The 22,290-nt window shown below is 44.2% G+C and overlaps 2 protein-coding genes across 3 annotated transcripts in view; one reads left to right on the forward strand and one right to left on the reverse strand.

Annotated features, from left to right (window-relative positions):
• PRICKLE2 (prickle planar cell polarity protein 2) overlaps positions 1-22,290 on the forward strand; it is a 246,066-nt gene that overhangs the window by 217,207 nt on the left and 6,569 nt on the right. The window lies entirely within an intron of this gene.
• Positions 1-22,290, reverse strand: part of LOC310837919 (uncharacterized protein C3orf49) — a 405,030-nt gene that overhangs the window by 202,861 nt on the left and 179,879 nt on the right. The gene's annotated exons all lie outside the window — the stretch shown is intronic.

Below are 22,290 nucleotides of genomic sequence, written 5' to 3' on the forward strand. Positions count from 1 at the left end.
GAATAGCCTTTGGCAGAATAATCACATGGAAGGTCCCTTTTGGGGAGATTATCCTCCCCTTGTTGTTGCAGACCGGTTTTGTATCCCCAGCTGCTAGAGAACAACATACAAGTTTTGCCTTCAGGAAACGATACCTGTTTTTTCTGATGCCATTAGATAGATAGATAGAGATAGATGATAGATAGATAGATGATAGATAGATAGATAGATAGATAGATAGATAGATAGATAGATAGATGATAGATAGATAGATAGATGATAGAGATAGATAATAGATAGAGAGAGAGAGAGAGAGAGAGAGAGAGAGAGAGATGATAGATAGATGATAGATAGATAGATAGATAGATAGATAGATAGATAGATAGATAGATGATAGATAGATGATAGATAGATAGATGATAGATAGATAGATAGATAGATAGATAGATAGATAGATAGATGATAGATAGATAGATGATAGATGATAGATAGATAGATATAGATGATAGATAGATAGATAGATAGATAGATGATAGATAGATAGATGATAGACATAGAAAGATAGATAGATGATAGATAGATGATGATGATGATAGATAGATAGATAGATAGATAGATAGATAGATAGATAGATGATAGATAGATAGATAGATAGATAGATAGATAGATAGATAGATATAGATAGATGATAGATAGATAGATGATAGATAGATAGATAGATAGATGATAGATAGATAGATGATAGATGATAGATAGATGATAGATAGATGATAGATAGATAGAGATAGATAGATAGATAGATAGATAGATAGATAGATAGATAGATAGATAGATAGATATAGATAGATGATAGATAGATAGATAGATAGATGATAGATAGATAGATAGATAGATAGATAGATAGATGATAGATAGATAGATAATGGGGCAGATGCAGCCTGCCTGGAATGAGAAGCAAAATGGCATTGCAGTGTGTACGGCAGCACATGTCAGGTGCGGCAGCGAGGAGGAGAATCCAGCCTCTGCCTCTCAGTGAATCCTCAAGGGGGAGGGATGTCTGTGGTCTTGATAGCATGGCTCAGCAAAGGGGGCTTCTTCTCAAATGTGGTGTGGGCTTTCATAGACAGATGCAGGAAGCTGCTGAGGCCAATCCCAAGCTTCATTCGGATGGAATGTCTGTGCAGCAATCATCACTTCTTTTTTGCAAGCTTATTATTATTATTACTGTTTGCCTTGGGTCTACCTCATGCAGATTTTACAGTGTGCCACAGTCTCATGCGGCCCTCCTCTCTCCCACAGGCTAGTTTGCTAACATGTTTTTTCACACACATGCAGGCACATGATGTTTTCTCTCTCACACAGCACTCTATCTTGATCTTCAGGGATGGAGAGGAGGAAATGCTGGCTCTTGAGCTTCAGCCATGTTTCTCCCTCCCCTCTCCGCAGTGAGATGAAGAGGGAGAAATGCACTTGGAGAAAAACAAATCCTTCACAATGAAGACATGAAGGGGTAAAAGCTTCTACTGATCTTCAGGAGAGATCCAGACATGACGTTTCTTTTTCCTTCCAGCCATCTTGATGCTGAGTTGTGGAAGAGGAAACTCTTGCCTCTTGATCTCCATTGAAGATCTTCCTCTCCTCCAGCGATCTTCAATTTAGGTTTAAATAATCGCCCTAAACTCTCCTTTCCCTCTTTCCACCACTCTTGCTTTTCATCTTTTTCCATGTTTAAGTCTTCTCTCTTCCCTTCAATCACTTTCTACATTTAAATCTTGTTCTGTACATTCCTGAGTTCATGTAGGACTTCAACAATCCAGTTTAATCTGCTGTTTTTAGTGCTCAGGATACTTAGGAAAAGGGCTTGACATTTAAAAATTGGCCTCTTGCTGTGGCCACCCCAGGTTGGCTATGGTCTCAGCTGTGATGATGCTTCTGATATAGCAACAGAGAAGATACTCAGAGGTAACAGGAGAGGAAGCCAGCTGCTCCTACTGAAATGCTGTTAATGAGGAACTAGAACTCGGAATTCAAGCCAAATGGATTTTGAGGGACTGCTGCAAGGAAACTACTCAGAATGCACCAAAGTGGGAAATGCAAGGAAAACCACAGTGGGTTAAAAAAAAGTGTTTAAAATCAAAACACTTTGCCACCTTGTATGAAGCTCACTTCCTTTGGAGAATGATCGCAGAGTTGGGAACATGTGCTACTCTTAAAAGCATTGTTAAAGTATTACCAGGATTTCTTTTCCATTTGCAATCCACCTGCATTACTTAAGTGACTTTTCTAAGACACAGTAGACTTCATTTTTAATTGAGTCGAGTGTTCAGTCATAAAGCAATTCTCACTCCTGCAGGTACAATCTACAGTCAGTTTTATCACAGGAGCTGTTATTTGTATAGAGTAACAACTTCTTCCTCCTCCTCTTCTTTCTGCCAGTTGTCCCATAACATAAAGGCCCAGTGTTTAGTCTCCTTTCAGAGCGTTGCAGCACTTGTGGGCTAGCTATGACAGTCCCACTGTGGCAAATTCCACAGTTCATCTCCCTTTGATTTGTCTCTCAAGCAGAATTCCTTTATGTAGCGTGACTTTTGGTTTATTTCAAAACAATTCCTTTGACGCTCTTTATCCTCTCCTTCAAGAAGAGCAGGAATCAATGCCAGCTGTACAAAAGAGGGATGGATTTCAAGTCCTGGGAGACTGAGAAGTTGCCATAACCAAAGGCAGTTGTGATATATATAAAAAAACTTCTTTGAAAGTAGCTACAGTTCTCCATGTATAAAATGTGTTATGACTTCTTAAAATATCCCCAAACTCTAAGTACGGAATATGATCAGAGGCATTTGAATTGTGCCTCCATTAAAAAAAAAGTATCTGCATTAAAAGAAAAAGCACACACACTTGAAACAGAAGTCGAATGGCAGATATCTAGAAAGCTTGCAAGTCCTTTATGGCAGTGGCATCCCTCTCATTCTTTTCACCATGGAGCTTAATGGTGCGACTTTGATATAGGCCTATGCGTACAAACAAATGTACTTTGTGCCCTCAATGCTTCTATCAGATCACACACAATTCACAATGCCCTTTTTGCCTGAACATGAGCAGCCCAGCCCATCCTTGTGGGGGGGGGGGGGAAATACAACGTATGTCTGATCACAAATATATCTGGCAGCCACTCCCATGCAGTGGCACCCTTTTCATTCACAGCAATCACCGGTAGCTGTATGCATTACTAAATCTTATTCCCTCCACATGCAGAGAACAGGGCATATGGGACCCAAGAAGAGTGGAGAGGTCTGCAGGGTGGAGATGTCTCCAGTGCCTGAATTGTACAGGAATAGATCCTTGCTTTTATTGCCCAGTGTGTGTCTCTGCCCAGGCTATTGCAGACTGATCAGCTCTGATCAGCAAAGCCAATAATTTTCCGAGATCCTAACAGCATCACTTAAGTTTCTTGCAACGTCATCCTGGAAAACGAAAATGCATTATATCCTTCTCTCTAGTGTGAAGAAAGGGCTATATTGCAGAGTCTTGTAATAGACTTACAATGTCTGCCCTCTTGCAATCTCCCTTGTCATTGGCTGAGCTGCCGTGGTGTCACAGAATGTTCACAACTATTCTAGCTGCTTGGGGGTAAAGCTGCCAGTCACAGAACGCTGACAAACCTCTGAAGTAAATGGAGTAATTGAAATGAACATCGCATAGGGACTAAGGTTAGAAGGAACTGTGTGCTTTTTTCGTGAAGGCAAAGCAACAGTAAGACAACTAGGCTGCTTTCAGCTTTTTACATGTGAGAAGTAATAATTTCAGGTTTTATTCTTAAGAGAGAAAAGAGAGAAAAGAAGCAAGCAACATATCCAGTGGCCGGTTTGTTCACAGAAAGCAATATCCAGGTTGCATCATGTGCAGTTGAAGTCTGCAAAAGCAATTAAAGCTCATGGTTTGCTTTCTGAAGTAGTCCTTGCCATGGGCCATGCTGTCTGTTCCTGTTCCATTTAACATTCACTCTGTTTGAGTGAAACGTGGGGCAGTCTCTGAAAAACAGGGGGGTGCTGTTAAACAGCTGCAGTTCAGCAGAACTGGCACACTGGTCACAAAGTAGACTTTGTGCCAGAATTAGATTCCATCCTCCTGAGAATTGTGTTTCCCCTTTTGCTGAGTGCCCTCTATGTTATCAGATGACCAAACGTAACTAAGAACCCTTGCTTTGGAAATCCTTATCCCCAAATCACCAAGTGTGTCCTGTTACCTTTCCTTTTGCTTCCTTACTTCCTGTGTTCCTCTCCCTAATGCCTTTCCCACTGAAACCCTTTGGCTTCGTTCGCCAGAATCCAATGTTGATATATTTTTCAAAGCTATAAGAGGACAGGACAACTATAAAAAATCCATTTATGTCATGGGAGCGCAAGAGCCAACAGGAATAATTTCTGTCTCTTCTGCAAGGGCACTTGGCTCCTATTCTGTTTAGTGGCGGCTGGTGGGGCAAAATCATAGAATTGTAAATTTGGAAGGAGCTGCAAGGGTATTCTAGTGCAGCCCCCTGCAATGCAGGAATCTTTTGCCCAACATAGGGCTCAAACCTCAACCCTGAGATTAAGTCTCATGCTCTACTGACTGAGCTAAGAAAGAATGAAGGAAGACCAACAGTAAGTTGAACCAGACCCCATGACAGGCATAGCATACCCTCCTCCCTGCCGAGTTCTGCAAGGGCAACACTGAGACTATGGAATGGAAACCCAATAGCAGGTGGAGGCTGGCTGAAGACAAACTGAAGTTGGTGGGGCACTGCCCCTTTCACCTTCATGGACCACTGCAGGACAATGCTGTTGACCTTGTGTTTGCTGTGCTGTCCCTGCCCCCTAAGATTCACAGGTGGTGAATCACCTTGTAGAGCAGCAGGCTTTTCCTGATCTTTTTATTATAGCAATGAGCAACAAAGTTCTTGTAAGTGGCAGCCTCCTGGAGTCTGCCATTTTGTTTCTCCCACAGTGTCCTGGGCCAACACAATTTCCCATGCGTTTTGGGAAACTAAACATGGAACCCTGTCGAGATACAACAGGTGTGCACCTTCTGTACTTTCTGGAAACAATTGAAGACATCTTGTTGCAACAAGCTTTTCCAACTGGAGGAAAAGGTCTTTGCTTTAGGCGTTCATTGTGTATTGTTTTTAAACCGATCTTCCCTTGTTTTTTGTATGGCTTTAGAAAGTATGTTCAACTGTTTTGTGGTATGCTTGTAAATCATCTGGAGACAAATGTACAAGGTGATTCCTGAATGTATTGTTGTTGTTGTTAATGGTAGCTTCCGGGTCCATTGCAACCATCAGAAATCAATGCTGGGGGAGGGAAGGTGAGGATTCCCAGTACCTGCCAAATTATATGCCTGATGTTGGTTGTGGGTGAAGCAAGACCCAGGAAGCAGAGCCCATTTCTGTGGTACATAAACAATTTAAGGCCAGAAGTTGACTGATCCCTTTCCTTCTTTGCCTAGTTTTCCAAGAGTTTGTTCCTCGATTGTGATAGTTGCTGTTACAGGTTGAAAGTACTGTGTAAGCTAACTGTGTGTTGGTTCAGGAAGTTGGACAAGCGTTTATAGGCAGGTGTTCCATCTGTTTGTTTACAGAAGGCTGAATGTGGTTTCTGGCACTTGAGAAGGAAGACCTGTGGCTTTCTTCAATCTGAACCAACACAAATGTTGAGTCAGAGCTCTCAAGGCCTATCTGGGATGCTCCTCCGTGTGTTAATAACAACCACGTGTGTTTAAATCATGGCTGGTGTGTAAAGAGACAAGCACTGGTTGTATTGCTGGATTGTGACTGTCTGGATTTTGGAAGCAGATTAAATGTGGTCTATGAGATTTAAGGATATTTAGGGAAGTTTTGGCAACATACGGTGCAGATGCATGTATTTATTTAATAAATATAATTTATTCTTATTACAGAAGTGGGGGGAATGGACTGTGGTTCAAAATGCATGCAACTTTCTCAAGCATCCCATTGTGTCCTTTCCTGAGTAATAAGGACTTTGCTACAGTTTATTTGCTCTGGTTGTCCTGGACCTGACAGCATTAATGTGCCCTATTTTGCACTGGACAGACTATTAGAGGAATGTCCTTGGTTTGAAACACTTTCTGGTCCAAGTCCAGCTTAAAGATGAAGCACCATAAGGCAGAGTTCAGGGATGAAATGTTCTGCCTCAACAGTGGCCTTTTGAAGATGGATTAGGTTATTTTGCTTTCCTTCCAGACTTCAGGCAACTCTGTATGAAGCTCTTTCTTGACTCAGGGCTCTGCAGGAACCAGAAGAGAACTTTCAGTTTTCAGGGTGGCTTGGGTTTTATTTTTATTTCATTCTCTCCTCCCGCTCCAAGTATTTAGTGCAGAAGCCCCCTGCAAAGCAAATATCTGCAGTGAATTTTTTTTGTAAATCAGGAGGAGCCTTCAGGGCTTGTTTACTTCAGAACAGATTTCTCTAAGCATCGCTTTACTGCCATTCAGATAAAAGCAGCTTTGTACACAGGCTCAATAAATACGGTGTGCAACTTCCACAAATCAAGGTTAGTTATATCGCATTTTATGTAGAATCCAGCTTTCCACATTATGTTGCAGCTCTTTTTTTATTTAGCTTATAATTCTTTGATTGACTGGCCCATCAAATTCACCTTACCTTATAGATTAAAAAAGTAATAATAATGAATAGTTATTATCACATTTAGAAACATAATTATGCAATTTATTATGATGATGTAACTGTAATTTATAATTATAAAAATACTTGGAGCACTTTTAATCATTGTTGATGTGTTAACATCTGACTGTTGCCTCAAGGGTAGGAAATTCTTTGGCAATCTTTTTTGATGTCTTAGAGGAAAACATGTCAAGAAGTATGTAGCCAGAATCCATTTTATTTAGGCACATGAGAAAAATCCAGGTTGCAGACCTTATACTAAAATAACCTCTGCAGCAGGAATTGGATAACTTGTTGTTCTACAGCTTACACCATCTCTGATCATTGGCTGGGCCTGATGGGAACTGAAGTCCAACAATGACCGGAGAACCTCAGATTTTCCATTCTCGGCCTATAAAAGTCTTTATTTGATGTGAACTCTGCAACCAACCCACAGTCCACTGCTGCTCTTGTGCATCTCTTCTGTGTTGATTAGAACTGAAATTTTAGCCAATTTGTGTTTGGCAATTTGTGAGCGTGTGAACTGAAAACTCCCAAAGGTGGAGAGAGTGGGTGAAGTTTTCAAAGGAAGTTTTGGCACATTCACACTGGAGAGCCAGTGTGGTGTAGTGGTTAAGAGCGGTAGTCTCGTAATCTGGGGAACCGGGTTCGCATCTCCGCTCCTCCACATGCAGCTGCTGGGTGACCTTGGGCCAGTCACACTACTCTGAAGTCTCTCAGCCTCACTCACCTCACAGAGTGTTTGTTGTGAGGGAGGAAGGGAAAGGAGAATGTTAGCCACTTTGAGACTCCTTAAAGGGAGTGAAAGGCGGGATATCAAATCCAAACTCCTCCTCCTCCTCCTCTTCTTCTTCTTCTTCTTCTTCTTCTTCTTCTTCTTCTTCACACTATACATTTATAGCACTTTTTTCTCTCCCAAAGAACATCAGTGTAGCTAGCCGCTCATGCGCCTGGTGTGGCGCGCATGTCCTGCAGCCAGGGTGGGGTAATTTTTTAAAAAAATAACTCATATTTTTGTCATTTTGTCACCCCCCCTCAATGATGACACCCAGGGCGAACCACACCCTCCTTCCTCTGCCACTGCCAAAGAATCCTGGAGAATGGAGACCCAGTTTCCCCTCACAGAGCTGCAATTCCTACGAGTTTCCTGCAAAGAAGGATTGTTAAATCCCACTGGGAATTGTAATTCAGTGTGAGGACCAGGGGTCTCCTAACAGCTCTCAGAAGCTGCCTCACTTTACCTAATGGTAAGACCACTCACAGTTTCAAGGGTGCTTTGGGAATGGGGATCAAATTAGACTTGGAGGAGAACGTACCTGAGGGGTCATTTGAGAAACCTGCCCCTGCCCCCCTCTCTCTCTTTTACTAACAGAAGAAGTGATGGATGCCTTCATCTCTGGGATTTAGGGGTGGGGAGTGTTGGGGAGGAAGGAAAGATACATTTATTTTCCATTGCAGAATGGAGCCAGCTTCTTCTCAGTGGGGAAAACCAAATGCTGTTCTTCCAGTAAGATCAGATGTGGGCAGCTGTAGAGAAATTCCACTCTCTTGGCTGCTTGTTCCAAAGAACAGTGTCCAAAAAGAGTAGGCTTGCAATGTTGTGTACCTCCCCGCCTTTCTGTTTCATGCAGTGCCTGTCTTTCTGCTCTCCCTGCTGGGCTTTGCAGATGAGGTGTTGAAATATTAAAAGACTTGTGCACTTGAGTTCTTTGGAAAGTAAGGAATGCCTTGTTTTCCATTGCTGGCAGGCTTACAAATGAGAAAGCCACAAGGCAAACCGGAGGAGATGGTGCGTGGTGACAGGCATGAGGTCGAATCCCAGCAAAATCCAGCCTTCTGAAATGTTTCTGAACTCTTTTTCCAAGGATCAAAGCTTGAACTGCTGGGAACTTAAGGATTTTTGAAGAAGGGAGATCCTTTCCTTCCTAGTGCATCAAAGTAAATTTCCTTTGGAAGGGAGACTTGCAGAAGTTTCCTTCAGAAACATTGCCCCACATGCCCCATCCACTTACACTAGGAATTGAAACTATTAAGTAAGTCTGCACCAGTATTCTCTCATTTCCATTTTGGGGTAGATGTTCACTCCCAAAAAACACTTTGAGTGAATACTCACATTTTAAACATTTTATGCAGCGCCATGTCCCCCTGGTTGTTGCTTCAGCACAGTTTTCTCTTTGGATGGTATTCTTCCTTTCTGGAACACTCACATGGGTGATCCCAGCTGGTTGTCGGTTGCCTGATGAACAAGGTGGTTTTGCAATGCTACATAACCAATCAGACTCAAGTGTGCTGACAGCACAAAGAGCAATTGAAGGCAAATGAGAGTGAAGAGCAAATGAGGGCATTGTACATTAATAGATAAACAAGAGTGGCGGGAAACTGTTGAAAAAGGGAGGCCTTTGTCGGCACTGGCAAAAATATTTTAAAATATTGAATCATAACTCAAGTACAGTTGTACCTTAGATCCCAAACGCCTTGCAAGTCAAACGTTTTGGCTCCCAAACACCACAAAAGTGAGTGTTCTGGTTTCTGAACGTTTTTTGGAATCTGAACATCCAACGCAGCTTACATGGCTTCCTATTGGCTGCAGAAGCTTCCTGCAGCCAACCGGGAGCCATGCCTTGGTTTCCAAAAGTTTTGGAAGTCAAACGGACTTCCGGAATGGATTCCATTCAACTTCCAAGGTACCACTATATTAGGCAACAACTACAGTGGTACCTCAGGTTACAGACACTTCAGGTTACAGACTCCGCTAACCCAGATATAGTACCTTGGGTTAAGAACTTTGCTTCAGGATGAGAACAGAAATCGTGCTCCGGCGGCGCAGCAGCAGTGGGAGGCCCCATTAGCCAAAGTGGCAGGTTAACAGTTTCAGGTTAAGAACGGACCTCCAGAACGAATTAAGTTCTTAACCCGAGGTACCACTGTAATCACAAAGATCATGCAAGATTTGCATGTTGAAGCATTATTAAAAATGCAAGTGCAGCTAATCAATGCAAGACATCAGAATTGTCCCAGAGTTGGTGCTGGAGCCTGACTATCTCCCTTCTCTGCCTTCTCCTCTTGAAGTCCTTCTGTTCTTCAGTGGCCTGGTTCTCACATCACACTTTGTCAAAGTGCAGCAAGGTAATTTTACACTGCCAGCTTAGTTGGGCGAACATTTCGTCTAAAATTGCTCCTGTATGTTGAAAGCTTCAGTTTGACCTTCCACGTCAATTCTTAGTTAAATCTGCTTTGCATGCAAAAGCTCCCCAGGTCAGTCCCACTATCTCCTGGTAATGCCTGAGACCCCCCCCCCCCCAAAAAAAAAAATATCCGGAGAGCCTCTGCCATTCAGTGCAGACACCACCAAGCAAGATGGACCAACTGCCAACTCTCCATGTTCCTAGGTCATGTGAAAACATGAAATGCTGTAGAAGCTCAGAGTCTTCTGTAGTTTTTTTGTTCTTGAATGGTGGTTCTGTTTTGGTTTTCCCTCCAGAAGCCCAGGTAGCAAGTTGCTCCCAGAGGGCAGAGGAGAAACACGGAGACAATATTAGCTCCTTTTTCTCCAGCACATCCCACAAACAAGGGCTATTAAAAGCAGCATACATGGTAGTTGATTCTTCTTTTTTTACAAGCGCGGAAAGGAATGTGCAACTTCCCTGGCTGATGTGGTCTTTGCTGAGACAGCAGTAGCCTCATGCTGGCATTAAAAAGGTGCAGGCCATTGATTGTTGGGGAGAGGGGACCGGGGGGGGGGGGGGGGGAGATGCATCTTTTCAGAAGACAAAAGATCTGTGCATCCACCAGCCCAGAAAGTTCCCTGATCCCAGCAACATTTGCTGCGTTCCTTCCCTTGCTGTCAGCCTCAGTGCCCATCCGGACTCCCTGCTCCAGGCAAAATGCCATGAGCAAATGAGGACAATATGAAACTGCTGGCATCAGAAATTGGCACACATGCAGCTGAACAATGGCCAGTCCTAATGACCTGTCAAGCATGCCATTACTTGCCCTGGAAATCCACAGTAATTTCCAGTCAAGCAAAGAAACCCTTCTCGCCATTTCTCCCTATTGCATTTATTCATCTATTTCAACATATACCACTAAGCAGTGTGCAGGGAGGTTGCAAAGGATGCAAAAGACAAAAACCAGCGAAAACTAACTGTGAAATGCCTCCTGTGTGCTTTGTCGTTACCGTAATGAACGTGCAAAGGGGTTTTCTCAGTGGCTGCTGCACAACTGTAGGAACTCCCTTCCCCTGGAGTCTCATCGAAGTCTAATCCCCAGTGTTCTCAGTTCCTTGAGGGACAGCAGCGGGAAATGGCACTGGAATAAGGGAATTTCCTGCAAAAAAAGGGAAGGTTGACAGCTATGCTCGGAGCTGGACCTTAGTGAATGACGGGGTGGCTGAACGAACGAAGGCTGAATGATGGGGGTGGAGACTCTCCTTCAGGTATACTGGGCTGAGGCAATTTAGGGCTTTACAGGTCAGCACCAACACTTTGAATTATGCTTGGAAACTTCATAAGGATAGAACTGAGATGTTGCTTCAGCACAAGGCGTCCTCAGGCTGAGCTTTGAAACAGAAGCAGTTGGCTCTGTCTCGGTAGCTGGCTCTGCCTTCACTGAGAGTGGGGCTCTTCGTTTAAAGGGAGCCATCCTGCTTTAGCAGTCATTTGATCCAACAGAGTAGGGAAGAACAGGGCAGGGTTGAGGAACCTCCTGGCCAAATTTGGCCCAGCGTAGGCCTCAGGAGGCTGTTTTCCGCTGGAACTCAGTGACACAACTGATCCCTTTAGAAAGCATAATTTCTAATGATTTGTTTACAACTCTGAGAGAGGGTTTTTACCCACCCACACAAATGTGCCGAAAAAGCCAAGCGCCAGCAGACTCCTTTGCTTCCGTTGCACCACGTATGTCAGTGTCCGATGATCTGTACACCCATCCCTGTCTTAATTTTCAGCCCATGTAGGTGAGCAGAACCATTGCTTACATGCAGCGGACATCCCTCTGCGAGGGACAGAGATAGGACTGCCTCAGTGCTGGCGTTTCTGTGTGCGCGCCACTGCAGAGTTTGGAAGTGCCAAAGCAAGAAGAGTTCTCAGTCCATTGCAAATCTCCGTCATCATAACGACAGGTGCTAGGCAGCCAATGAATAGGCCTGTCTCTTAAGCTGAAGATATACCAATGAGTGTTACATCAGTTTTAAAGCCCTTCACCAAGGCCTTGGGAATTCCCAGGAACTCTAAATACTCATTCAAAACAGCAACCTGTTGCCTGTGACTTGAACCCCACATGCATTGGCATCCACTTGGGAACAGGGGTGAGGGTGCATGTAGCAGTACTCAGTTGACCAAGTAACTGGAGGTAACAACCATCTCTCCATATAGTTATAACCAGTGCTTTTTTCTGGGGGGACGGAGGGGTACGCATACCCCTAAACATTTTGTGAATCTAAGTTTGGCCTCGTTGAGGGGCAGTATTTCAATATGAGTAGGAAAATGAGAGTATCCCTAAACATTTTTTTTAAGGAAATAAAGCACTGGTTATAACAGTGCAGGAGTAAGGTACAGAGGAACTAAATGCAGTAGAGGCATGCTTAAAGTCCATTGTATTTGTTGTTTGTTTCCTTGCTGTGCCTGTGTGTTTGTATAGCTCTTTAAGCAAGGTGGGCACAGCTGGCCAGCTTTCTGTAATAAGTAAAGCAAATGACATTGTCGATCCTTTATGTTAGTCCACATTTCCTCCTGCATTCCTTTCCTCTCAGCTGTGTACTTCTGTAGCTCTGTGCCTACAACCTGCTTCTCCCCATCCACCACCCCCATAATAATAACTTATAATAATAATTTACTAACTTGTACACCTCAACTACATAAGGAAGTCTGGTGATTTTCTACATACAGTCGTACCTGGTTTTGGAAACAGCTTAGTTCCTGAACGTTTTGCCTCCCAAACGCTGCAAACCCGGAAGTGACTGTTCCTGTTTGCAAACTATTTTTGGAAGCTGAACATACGACGGGGGTTCTGCGGCTTCCAATTGGCTGTAGGAGCTTCCTGCAGCCAATCAGAAGCTACGCTTTGGTTTCCAAACGTTTTGGAAGTCAAATGGACTTGCGGAACAGATTCCATTCGACTTCCAAGGTATGACTGTATCTACTTATTAATTCCTGCCACATAGTAAGGAGGGGTTGCATATAGGAAGCACATGACTCCTTTACTGAAACAACTGCATTGGCGTCCAGTTTGCCTTTGGGCGTAATTCAAAGTGCCAGTGACAACCTTCAGATACCCTAAAAATAGGTTGGGACTGGGTATCTGAAGGACTGCCTTCTCCCACATGAGCCTGCCAATAGCGGCCATCTTAGGAAGCCCTCCTGTGGCTCCCAGAATTCCCTGAAATATGCTTGGTTTGGATCAGAGAGAGGACCATTTCCCAGCTCTAGATCCAGCAAAAAGTGGTTGTTCAGCAAGCCACAGGTTCTTTGCTATATGCCCAGGGGTCAGGCTGAACCTGCCTCCTGGTGACCTGCCCCCATGCCTGCTTGTGATTCGCTAATTGAACAAGCAGGCAGGATCCATTTACATGCAATCCTATACATGTCAACTCTGGAGAGCCAGCGTGGTATAGTGGTTAAGAGCAGTGGACTCGTAATCTGGTGAACCGGGTTCACTTCCCTGCTCCTCCACATGCAGCTGCTGGGTGACCTTGGGCCAGTCACACTTCTCTGAAGTCTCTCAGCCCCACTCACCTCACAGAGTGTTTGTTGTGGGGGAGGAAGGGAAAGGAGAATGTTAGCCGCTTGGAGACTCCCTGGGGTAGTGATAAAGCGGGATATTAAATCCAAACCCTTCTTCTACTACTCAGAAGAAAGCCCAGTGGAGTTCAAGGGGCATTGCTCCCAAGTTAAGCTTAGTAGCCTTTCCCAACCTAGCAGCCTCCAGACACTTTTGGATTACAAACTCTCCCCAGCCAGCATGGCAGCTGTGGTGGGAGTGGTAGACCAAAACATTTGGAGAAGGGCACCATGTTGGGGGAAAGGAGGCTTGCTTGGTACGAAGCAGTTTCATACGGCTTTAAAAGGCATTGTGGCGACCAGTCATTCCCCATAAACATAATGTGCAGGGATGAGACAAGCCATGCCTTGAAAGCATTTGAGTGCTGTCACGAACATGAAAGCCGGACTGAAGAACAATATTGACTCGACTGCCTGTCTGGTTCTCTCTCTCTTGCTTTTTATTCTTCTCGCGGCCCTGTTTTCTTTTAGCTGCTTTCATTTATATAATGGTTCCATTCTCTCCCCCCCCCCCGCACCCCACAAATTCCAAGGTTGCTCTGAAATGAAGCGATGCTCTGGTGTAAACAAGCTGCAGGCGGACCCGCTTAGAAAAATTCCTGGGGTAGGATTTCAAGTAAATCTTATTTCATGGGGCTTTGGAAAGCACATAGGGACTGCAAAGGAAGCCAGAATCCTGCCACTTCCGGGGTTGGGAGTGGGAAGAGACGAGGGATGGTGGAAAGAGCCTTCTTGAAGAAAGTCCTTCTCTGGTTGTATGTTGCCTGCAAAACTATTGTTCTGGGATGCTGCTGAAACTTTGCTTCAGAAGCAGCATGTCACTGTATAGGTGCTCTGAACCACAGCAAGATACAGCTATGGCTTCATGGTCTTCTTATGGGATTCTTGGAGGCATTTGGTTGCAGCTCCTGGGATATAGGATGCTAGACTAGATGAACCTTTGATCTGATCCAGGAGAGCTCTTGTAGCCTCTTTTTATTAGAGACTCGTGAGACTTCCCAGTTCACTCGTTTATTTGTATGCCACTTTCTCATGGAATTGGCTTACAAAATAACAAACAAATATTAGCAACAATGAAAAATTATCATGTCTGCAAGTACATACCAACAAAAACGAATCCATACGATATTGTATGAAGCAGCACAAGGCAACCTAATTTGGCAGCTTGAAACTAAAGAGGAGATGCAAATAGCAGTAGAGATATTTCATCCTCTAATACTACTTTCGCTGTGATGCTGAAGGAAACAAAGGCAGGAGGGAAGCCATTCACAGTGACTGCATCTTCTGGCTTTCTGTAGGCTGGTAGGGCTGGGGCAGATTTGCAATCAAAATGCAACCTACAATTACTAGGAAATCTGCTTGGGTCAAGCGTGCTTCAGAAGTATATTGTATGGATTTATCCCATGGGCAGGCAAACTAAGGCCAGGAATCAGTGTGTTTTTACATAAGTAGAATGTGTGCTTTTATTTAAATGAATCTCTGGGTTATTTGTGGGGCATAGGAAGTCGTTCGTTATCATTTTTTCAAAATATAGTCCGTCAGTTCCCCCCACAAGGTCTGAGGGACAGTGGACCGGCCCCCTGCTGAAAAAGTTTGCTGACCCCTGAATTTTATCCTATACCAAGCTATAATATAGAATTTAACTCAGGAGCAGTGAAATCCATAATTAGGGGTATGGCCATGGGCTCCCAAAGGTTAAGCGGCTGTTTGGAAGATTGCTGTGTCCTGTGATGTGCCATCTGGCCAAGTGATCGTCTTTGTGGAAATCTGAATTCTTGCTTGCTCCATTTGCTTTTAATGCTGGAAATAAGAAATCTCATGGAAACACGCTCCACAGGTCTCAGAAAGGGTTTTAGAAGCATAATACAAGTACCGTATTTTTCACTCTATAAGACGCACCAGACCACGTTTTTGGAGGAGGAAAACAAGAAAAAAAATATTCTGAATCTCAGAAGCCAGAACAGCAAGAGGAGATCGCTGCACAGAGAAAGCAGCAATCCCTCCTGCTGTTCTGGTTTCTGGGATAGCTGCACAACCTGCATTCACTCCATAAGACGCACACACATTTCCCCTTACTTTTTAGGAGGGAAAAAGTGAGTCTTATAGAGCAAAAAATACGGTAGTTAAAATCCTACATTTTACGACTGCAGAGTGTGAGTCAAATGGTGGTTTCATGTCAGTCAAGCTTGAATGAGTTGCCCCTTGGTGGTTGAATCAAAAACTGGAACTCTTCTGCTAATTCTAAAAGTTCTGCTTGCTTTGCACAAGTTCCAGATAGTTCAGACACAAGTCGGGCTGCAACCTTTAATCAATAAATGAATCAAGTTAATCTATAGTTGATTAAATTGGCAATCCATGTGGCTGGAAATGTAATTTAGATTTGCCTGTAGTTGTTGTTTTTATGCTAGGTTGGTTCTAGAGCATTACTGTAAAAGTGCATGAAAACAAAAAATATGGCTACTCTTAACAATGGGTGGGCCAGATCAGATGATACCCCATTCCCCTAAGAGTGTTGCTTCATTCTAGTCGGCCCAATTTGCCTTTATTAATTTATCTTACACTCACCCAACCCCAATCTGTTTGACTGAATGCAAATTTATTTAGACTGAATCCTGTAATGGGCTGGTTAAATGAAAATAATAGAAGTCTTATAACTGGTTGACATCTTTAGTGTCATGCACAAATCCATCCTGTCCGCAGTTCTCAGAAGTCCACCCAGTATCCCAGAGTACACCTCCCTGTGAAGGCACTAATGACATAATCTACTCATTCAGCAAACTTTAAACCAGCCAAAAGCTCCTGTCTTTGCCAAGGCTGACTTCAAAATAAATATGGACTCTCTGGGCCAAGCCAGAATTTCAGGAGGGAAATTAAAAGTACGTTTTCTTTTGGGAAGATGAAGCTCTGTGTTGTCAGATATTTTTAGATGTTCGTATGTCAAAAAACACCTCTCCCAGCATGCTTCAGACTTAACAAGACTGTGCCATGATATTGCGTTTGTAAGATTTTAGGAAAACTTACCGTAATTTTAGTTGTAGTAAAGTTAGAAAGTTGGATGACAACTAACAAAGCTAATAAAAGCTAGGGGTGCTTTGTTTGTGTGTGTGTGTGTGTGTGTGTGTGTGTGTGTTTTAATAACAAAAGCCAGTGCAGGGACTCACTATAAAAAGGTAAAGGTACCCCTGCCCGTACGGGCCAGTCTTGCCAGACTCTAGGGTTGTGCACTCATCTCACTCTAGAGGCCGGGAGCCAGTGCTGTCCGCAGACACCTCCAGGTCACGTGGCCAGCGTGACAAGCTGCATCTGGCGAGCCAGCGCAGCACACGGAACGCCGTTTACCTTCCCGCTGGTAAGCGGTCCCTATTTATCTACTTGCACTTAGGGGTGCTTTTGAACTGCTAGGTTGGCAGGCGCTGGGACCGAACGATGGGAGCGCACCCCGCCGTGTGGATTCGAACCGCCGACCATGCGATCGGCAAGTCCTAGGCGCTGAGGTTTTACCCACAGCGCCACCCGTGTCCCTGGGACTCACTATACTAATAACTAAAGCAGCAATCCAAAATATAGAAAGCCAGCAGCATTTATGCTGGCTTAAGTATGCCAGATCTAAAATCTGTTTTGGAGTGGGAATGCTGGCTGGCTGAGCTGGCTAAAGCCAGGTAAAAGCAAAACAAGCCATTAAAACAGAGTTTGACTTTCACTGCCATCTTTTTTTGTGACTGAGCTGAGCGGAGTTAGGGTTTGCAGGCTGCTATGATCCTCAAACTTTTAAAACAGGGGGCCAGTTCACTGTCCCTCTGAGATTGTTGGGGGCCGGACTCTAGTTTGAAAAAAAATGAACTAATGCCTATGCACACTGCACATATATATATTTCTTTAATTTTTTTTTTAGGGGGGACCTCCAAGAGTGGGACCCTAAGCTATTGTTCAGCTTATACGTAAATCCGGCACTGGTGGGGTGTGTTGTGCCTTGCTCTCGTACACCTGCAGGGTGAAACCAAGAAAAAGGGATTTGGGTGGGTGGGTGGGTGGGGAGGTGTGAAGAGAGGTCGGAAGCACCTGTAGCAGTGCCAAGAATGGCGAGAAGGGGATTAACGGAGACCCTGGCAAAAGAAGGAAATGCCCAGATGGCAACAGAAATGCAGCAAGGCGCCTCTGCCTGAGTTCATGAAATACAAAAGCGGCCTTCGGCATGTATATCATGCATGTAAATCTCTCCCTGCCCCAGGCAGCGGGATCTTTGGGGAAGGGGGCGATGGAGACAGGCAGGCTGGGAGAGGAGGGCCATAGGCCCATTAGACAGCGGCGGGTTCAGCAATTGCTGGGAGGGGCGGGTTCAGGACCCTGGCAGGCCGGATTCGGCCCACGAGCTATAATTTGAGGACCCCTGGCCAAGACCAGCAATTTGCAACTGAGAATCGTGGCACCTTGCAAGAGTCTGCTATACCCGGTTGCAAATGCCATCCCTGCAGAAGGTATCTGAAGAAGTGTGCATGCACACGGAAACTTATACCCAGAACAAACTTAGTCTCTAAGGTGCTACTGGACATATATTATTATTTTATATATATTTCAACTGTGTTGAAGACAGCCTAGCTAGGAGGGTTTGGGAAAGTTGCTGTCACCTAGTTTCAACTAGTTTCAGTTCCTTCATTGGCAAAATTGGGTGGCATGCCAACTTTCCTGTTTTAATCATTTGTTTTGAAGCCAAATGGAAAGTAAATGTGATCTACAACTTTGCGCTTGGGGATCTTATGACATTGGTTTGTGTTGTTGGCATCCATCCATCTCAAGAGACAATGGAGTACTTTGTGTGTGTGAAGGTAATCAGTCGACCATTGCTCTAAGTTGGTGTTGACAATGTGTGTTGGTGCTGCGCAGAATGCAACAATTGCGGGGTTTCTGCCCATACAGATAGTTCTTGCGCCAAGTTCTGGTGATGTTCCCTGGAAGCAAAACATTTTGTCCCTTACATGCCCCTCCAACCCCAGCCGTTCTCAAGAAAATTTTGCATCTTCCTCATTCAGCTGCCTTTTCTATCAGGAACAAGGAGCCAGAGGCCGCTGTCATGCCGAGATCTTATGACTTACTAGCATTTGATCTTAATAAAATGTTCCTGACAAAGTCGGATGCCAAAACCCAGTATCTAGAAAATTATATTTGCAGGAACACATAGAGAGTTGCATTATCTTTCCCTCCCCTCTTCCCCCGTACATAGTTCGCAAAGTCCATAAACTGAATTTGCAGACAGGGATGCATGTCTTGGGTTCAGGGCGAATGATGAAGAATCGGCAAATGAGTTTGTTCAGAAAGCTTGTTGGAATGGGACAAAAGACAAAAGGAACAAGTGCCAAAATAAACATTTCTGTGTTTGATTTTGAAGGCATTGGGGGGGGGCGTGGGGGGAGGGATTCTTTTTCTAATTGAAATAGTTTCTGAGCTCTGTCATCCTGACAGCCTAGGCGTTTCACATCGCTGCCAGAATCAAATCCAACCCTCCAGTAATCAGAGAATCCCATGTGTCTGTTTCCGGGGGGTTAGGGGAGAGAGAGGGAGAGAGCTATAGAAAGCTGTAAAGAGGGACGTTGACCCAGTTCTGGGTATATTTCAGTACACATTCTGGGACGGGCGCTTTGCTTTCTTCTGTGGGAGATCCTGTGTTAACAGTCAGTCCTTCCAAGTGCTGACCTCTGCGCTGCTTGACTGCAGGAACTTTTCACAGAACTGATTTTTCTCCGGAACTGCAAGGGGAGGGAGAAGACGGGAAGAGCTAATGAGCGAGCAGACTGACTGTCTGCCTTTCTTCCTGAGGAGGTCTGGTTGGTGATTAAGGTTGGAACTAGATGTTAGGAAGAAACAAGGGGCTGCCATCAAAAATGGCAACCTCATGTCAAGTTGCCTCCCCCTCCCCCTCCCCATAGTGTGCAATAATAGCCATCTGTGACATGCCCATCCTTGTGTTGTACATTTCCTCCGTCTCCAGCAGCTGGGGATGTAAGAAGGCAGCAATTCCCATTCCGGCCTGCGTTCGTCACAGGCAGCGCTTTCTCCATTCCGCTGCAGTTCGGTTTCCGCCAAGCTATTTGTCTTACACCTGCTAATTAATGCAACATAACTTTCATCTCGGTGTAAAGGAAATGTCAGAGTTATGTAAAAAGAAGTCATTGATTCTGCATCACTTAAAAAACAAAAATGATTTGCCTGAGTTGCTTGCCTGAGTTCCAAGTTGGCAACAGACAAACATGCAAACTGCAGCAATTTCTGCTCCCTATCCCATTTTCACTGGAGTTCTCTCACCAGTAGCAGCCAGTGTTGTGGAGAGGCAGGGACAAGAGGGAGCCTCTGACTACAAGTTCACATTTTTGTCCAGCCTGAGTCTCCATCACTGACCATTGGCCATGCTGCCAGATGTTGATGGGACCCAAAGTTAGGGAAGGCTGATCTGGCTCAATATCAATAGCTGGTGACAGCACTTCAGAGTCCTTGATATATTTTTACACCACCCACAATCTAATCCTTTTAATCACAGATGCCAGCAATTGAACCTGGAACTTTCCTCCAGGCAAGGCACATGCCCTACCAATGACTTTCATTCCTTCCTCTCCCCACATCATAAGTTTCCATGCATTTATTTTCTCACATTATACACCTTGCTTTTCATCCATCATGGATCCCAAGATGGCATGCATTTTAACCATCCGGGCCCTTACCAGACCCAATCCCATACACGCTTAGTGTTATGTACTGAAGTTCTCACCCTGGGCCAGCAGGGGGATACTGTAGATAGTTATGCAAATAAGGGATTGAAAGTGACATTCAGTGATTGGATAGTTTTAGAAAATTGTTACAGTTACGTTGTACTGGAGATCTATATAAGCAGGCTGACTGAACCCTTCAGTTCAGTTCTGTTCTGGCCTGTGAATAAAGAAGAGCTGTTTGAAGAATCGCTGTGTCGTCTGATATGTTCACCCACAACTTAACACTTAGCGTCTTCAGTAATGGGGTGGCAAGACATTGCAGGGTAGAGGAGAGAAGGAAGGTGACACAGGATTGCTATGGCAGCTTGTCTGAAGAACACAAGAATTCTCAGGCTGAGGGCCAGGATTCTGTTTCTAACAGAGGCCAGAGAGATTTGCAAGATGGACATGCTATCGCCAGCCAAAATCCTGTACAGATAAACTCCCTTTGTAAGTGGAAGTTCCATTCAGCTGGCCTGTTTTAAAGCCGTATTTAATAGTTGCTATTCTCTCTAGCGCCAGCTTTATGCTCAAGTTAACCTCCATTCCATGTTGCCATATTGCCCTCCAGGGAGATAGGCAAATGGCTGACTGGAACATCTCACCACAGGTTCCTCTTTCAAAGGGCTAGCCTAAAAATTGCTGACAGCGTTGAGCACAGAGTTCCCCAAAGGTTCCAGACTCGTGCAAGAATTTGGCTTGGACCTGAAAACCCAAACTTTAGCCGCACGTGGCTGCAAGTTTCAGTCAGTCACTCGGTGGGATTAGTCAACTAAAGCTTTAATTGCAGAATTTTAAAGCATGCTAGTTAAGTCACATAACACACTCGCTTTGTCGAACGGATTCTGTTTATTCTCCAAAACGAGGGGGGGGGGGTAAAAAGGATTACCGAGTTCAGACAATGAAAACTCCCAGCTACATCAATGCTTTGTTGAAAGATTTCAGTACTGCTGATGTAATGAACAAGCTTACATGTAGCTCTTGGCTCTGCTATTATTAACAAGTAGGTGTGGTTAAAATCACAGCTGAAGAACGCCAACCGACTAGGGCAGCAGGGAGTGTGTTGCTGAGGTGTTGGAGTGCCTGCTCAGTGCAGGCAAAAATACCGCAAGGCAACAGAGGTTTGCAGTGGAGAGGAAACAAACAAGGATTGCTCAGCAAACAAAATAGTGCAGAGAAGGTTACTGGAAGGCAGAAATTTTGAAGCCAGTGCTCTGGCCCTCCAGATGTTGCTGGACTGCAGTTCCCATGACCCCTGGCCATGGGCTATGTCGGCTCAGGCTAATGGAAGAGTCACGCCCTCTCTCTTTAAAATGTTATCTCATGGAGAGAAACTGTCACCTTATTTCAGGATCCTCAAGGGAAAAGGGCTTTTTTTTATTGAGATGTTGCAGAATGTAATATATGCAAATTTAATCAGTTAAAAGCCAAACAGTTAATCAGCTAAAAGATCTTGGTTGACAGCCCTGCAATTTATGACCAAAACAATGCCTAATTAATATTTATGCAGCTATTTCAAAGTGAAAAGGTCTTTTTGGATCGTTTCTCGAACACTATTTTTTGCTTTTTAAAGGGACTGGCCTTTTTCAAGGGAGAACTTGTTTGTGTAACATAACATTTCTTCTTCATGGCTTTAGCTCTGCTAATGTTATGTGGGTGGCTCACCTCAAAGTAAGGCCACATCCTTACATTTAAAGCACCACTGTACCACATGAACAGTCATGGCTTCCCACAAAGCATTCTGGGAACTATAGTTGGTTAATAATGTGGAGAGTTGTTCAGAAACCCCCATTCTTCTCATAGTGCTACATTTTTTCAGAGTGGTTTAACAATATATCCATTTTCCCAGGGGACTCTGGGAATTACAGCGTTGTGAGGGGAATAAGCTAAACTACGGTCCCAGGATGCTTTGGGTGAAGCCATGATTGTTTAAGTGGTTTAATAATGCTTTGAATATATGGTCTGATGTGGCCTAATAGTCCCACGTATAGGAGCTCGCCCAATTCTTGTAAAAGCCTATCTACAAGCACAGAATTGTGAGTCAGAAGCGACTCTATCTTGTCCTGACAGCATCCCCAAACAGCGCTTAATCACCATATATTCCCACAGTACCAAT

Source organism: Podarcis gaigeae (genome assembly GCF_964106915.1).
Source record: "Podarcis gaigeae genome assembly, chromosome: 2".
NCBI classification, from domain to species: Eukaryota; Metazoa; Chordata; class Lepidosauria; order Squamata; family Lacertidae; genus Podarcis; species Podarcis gaigeae.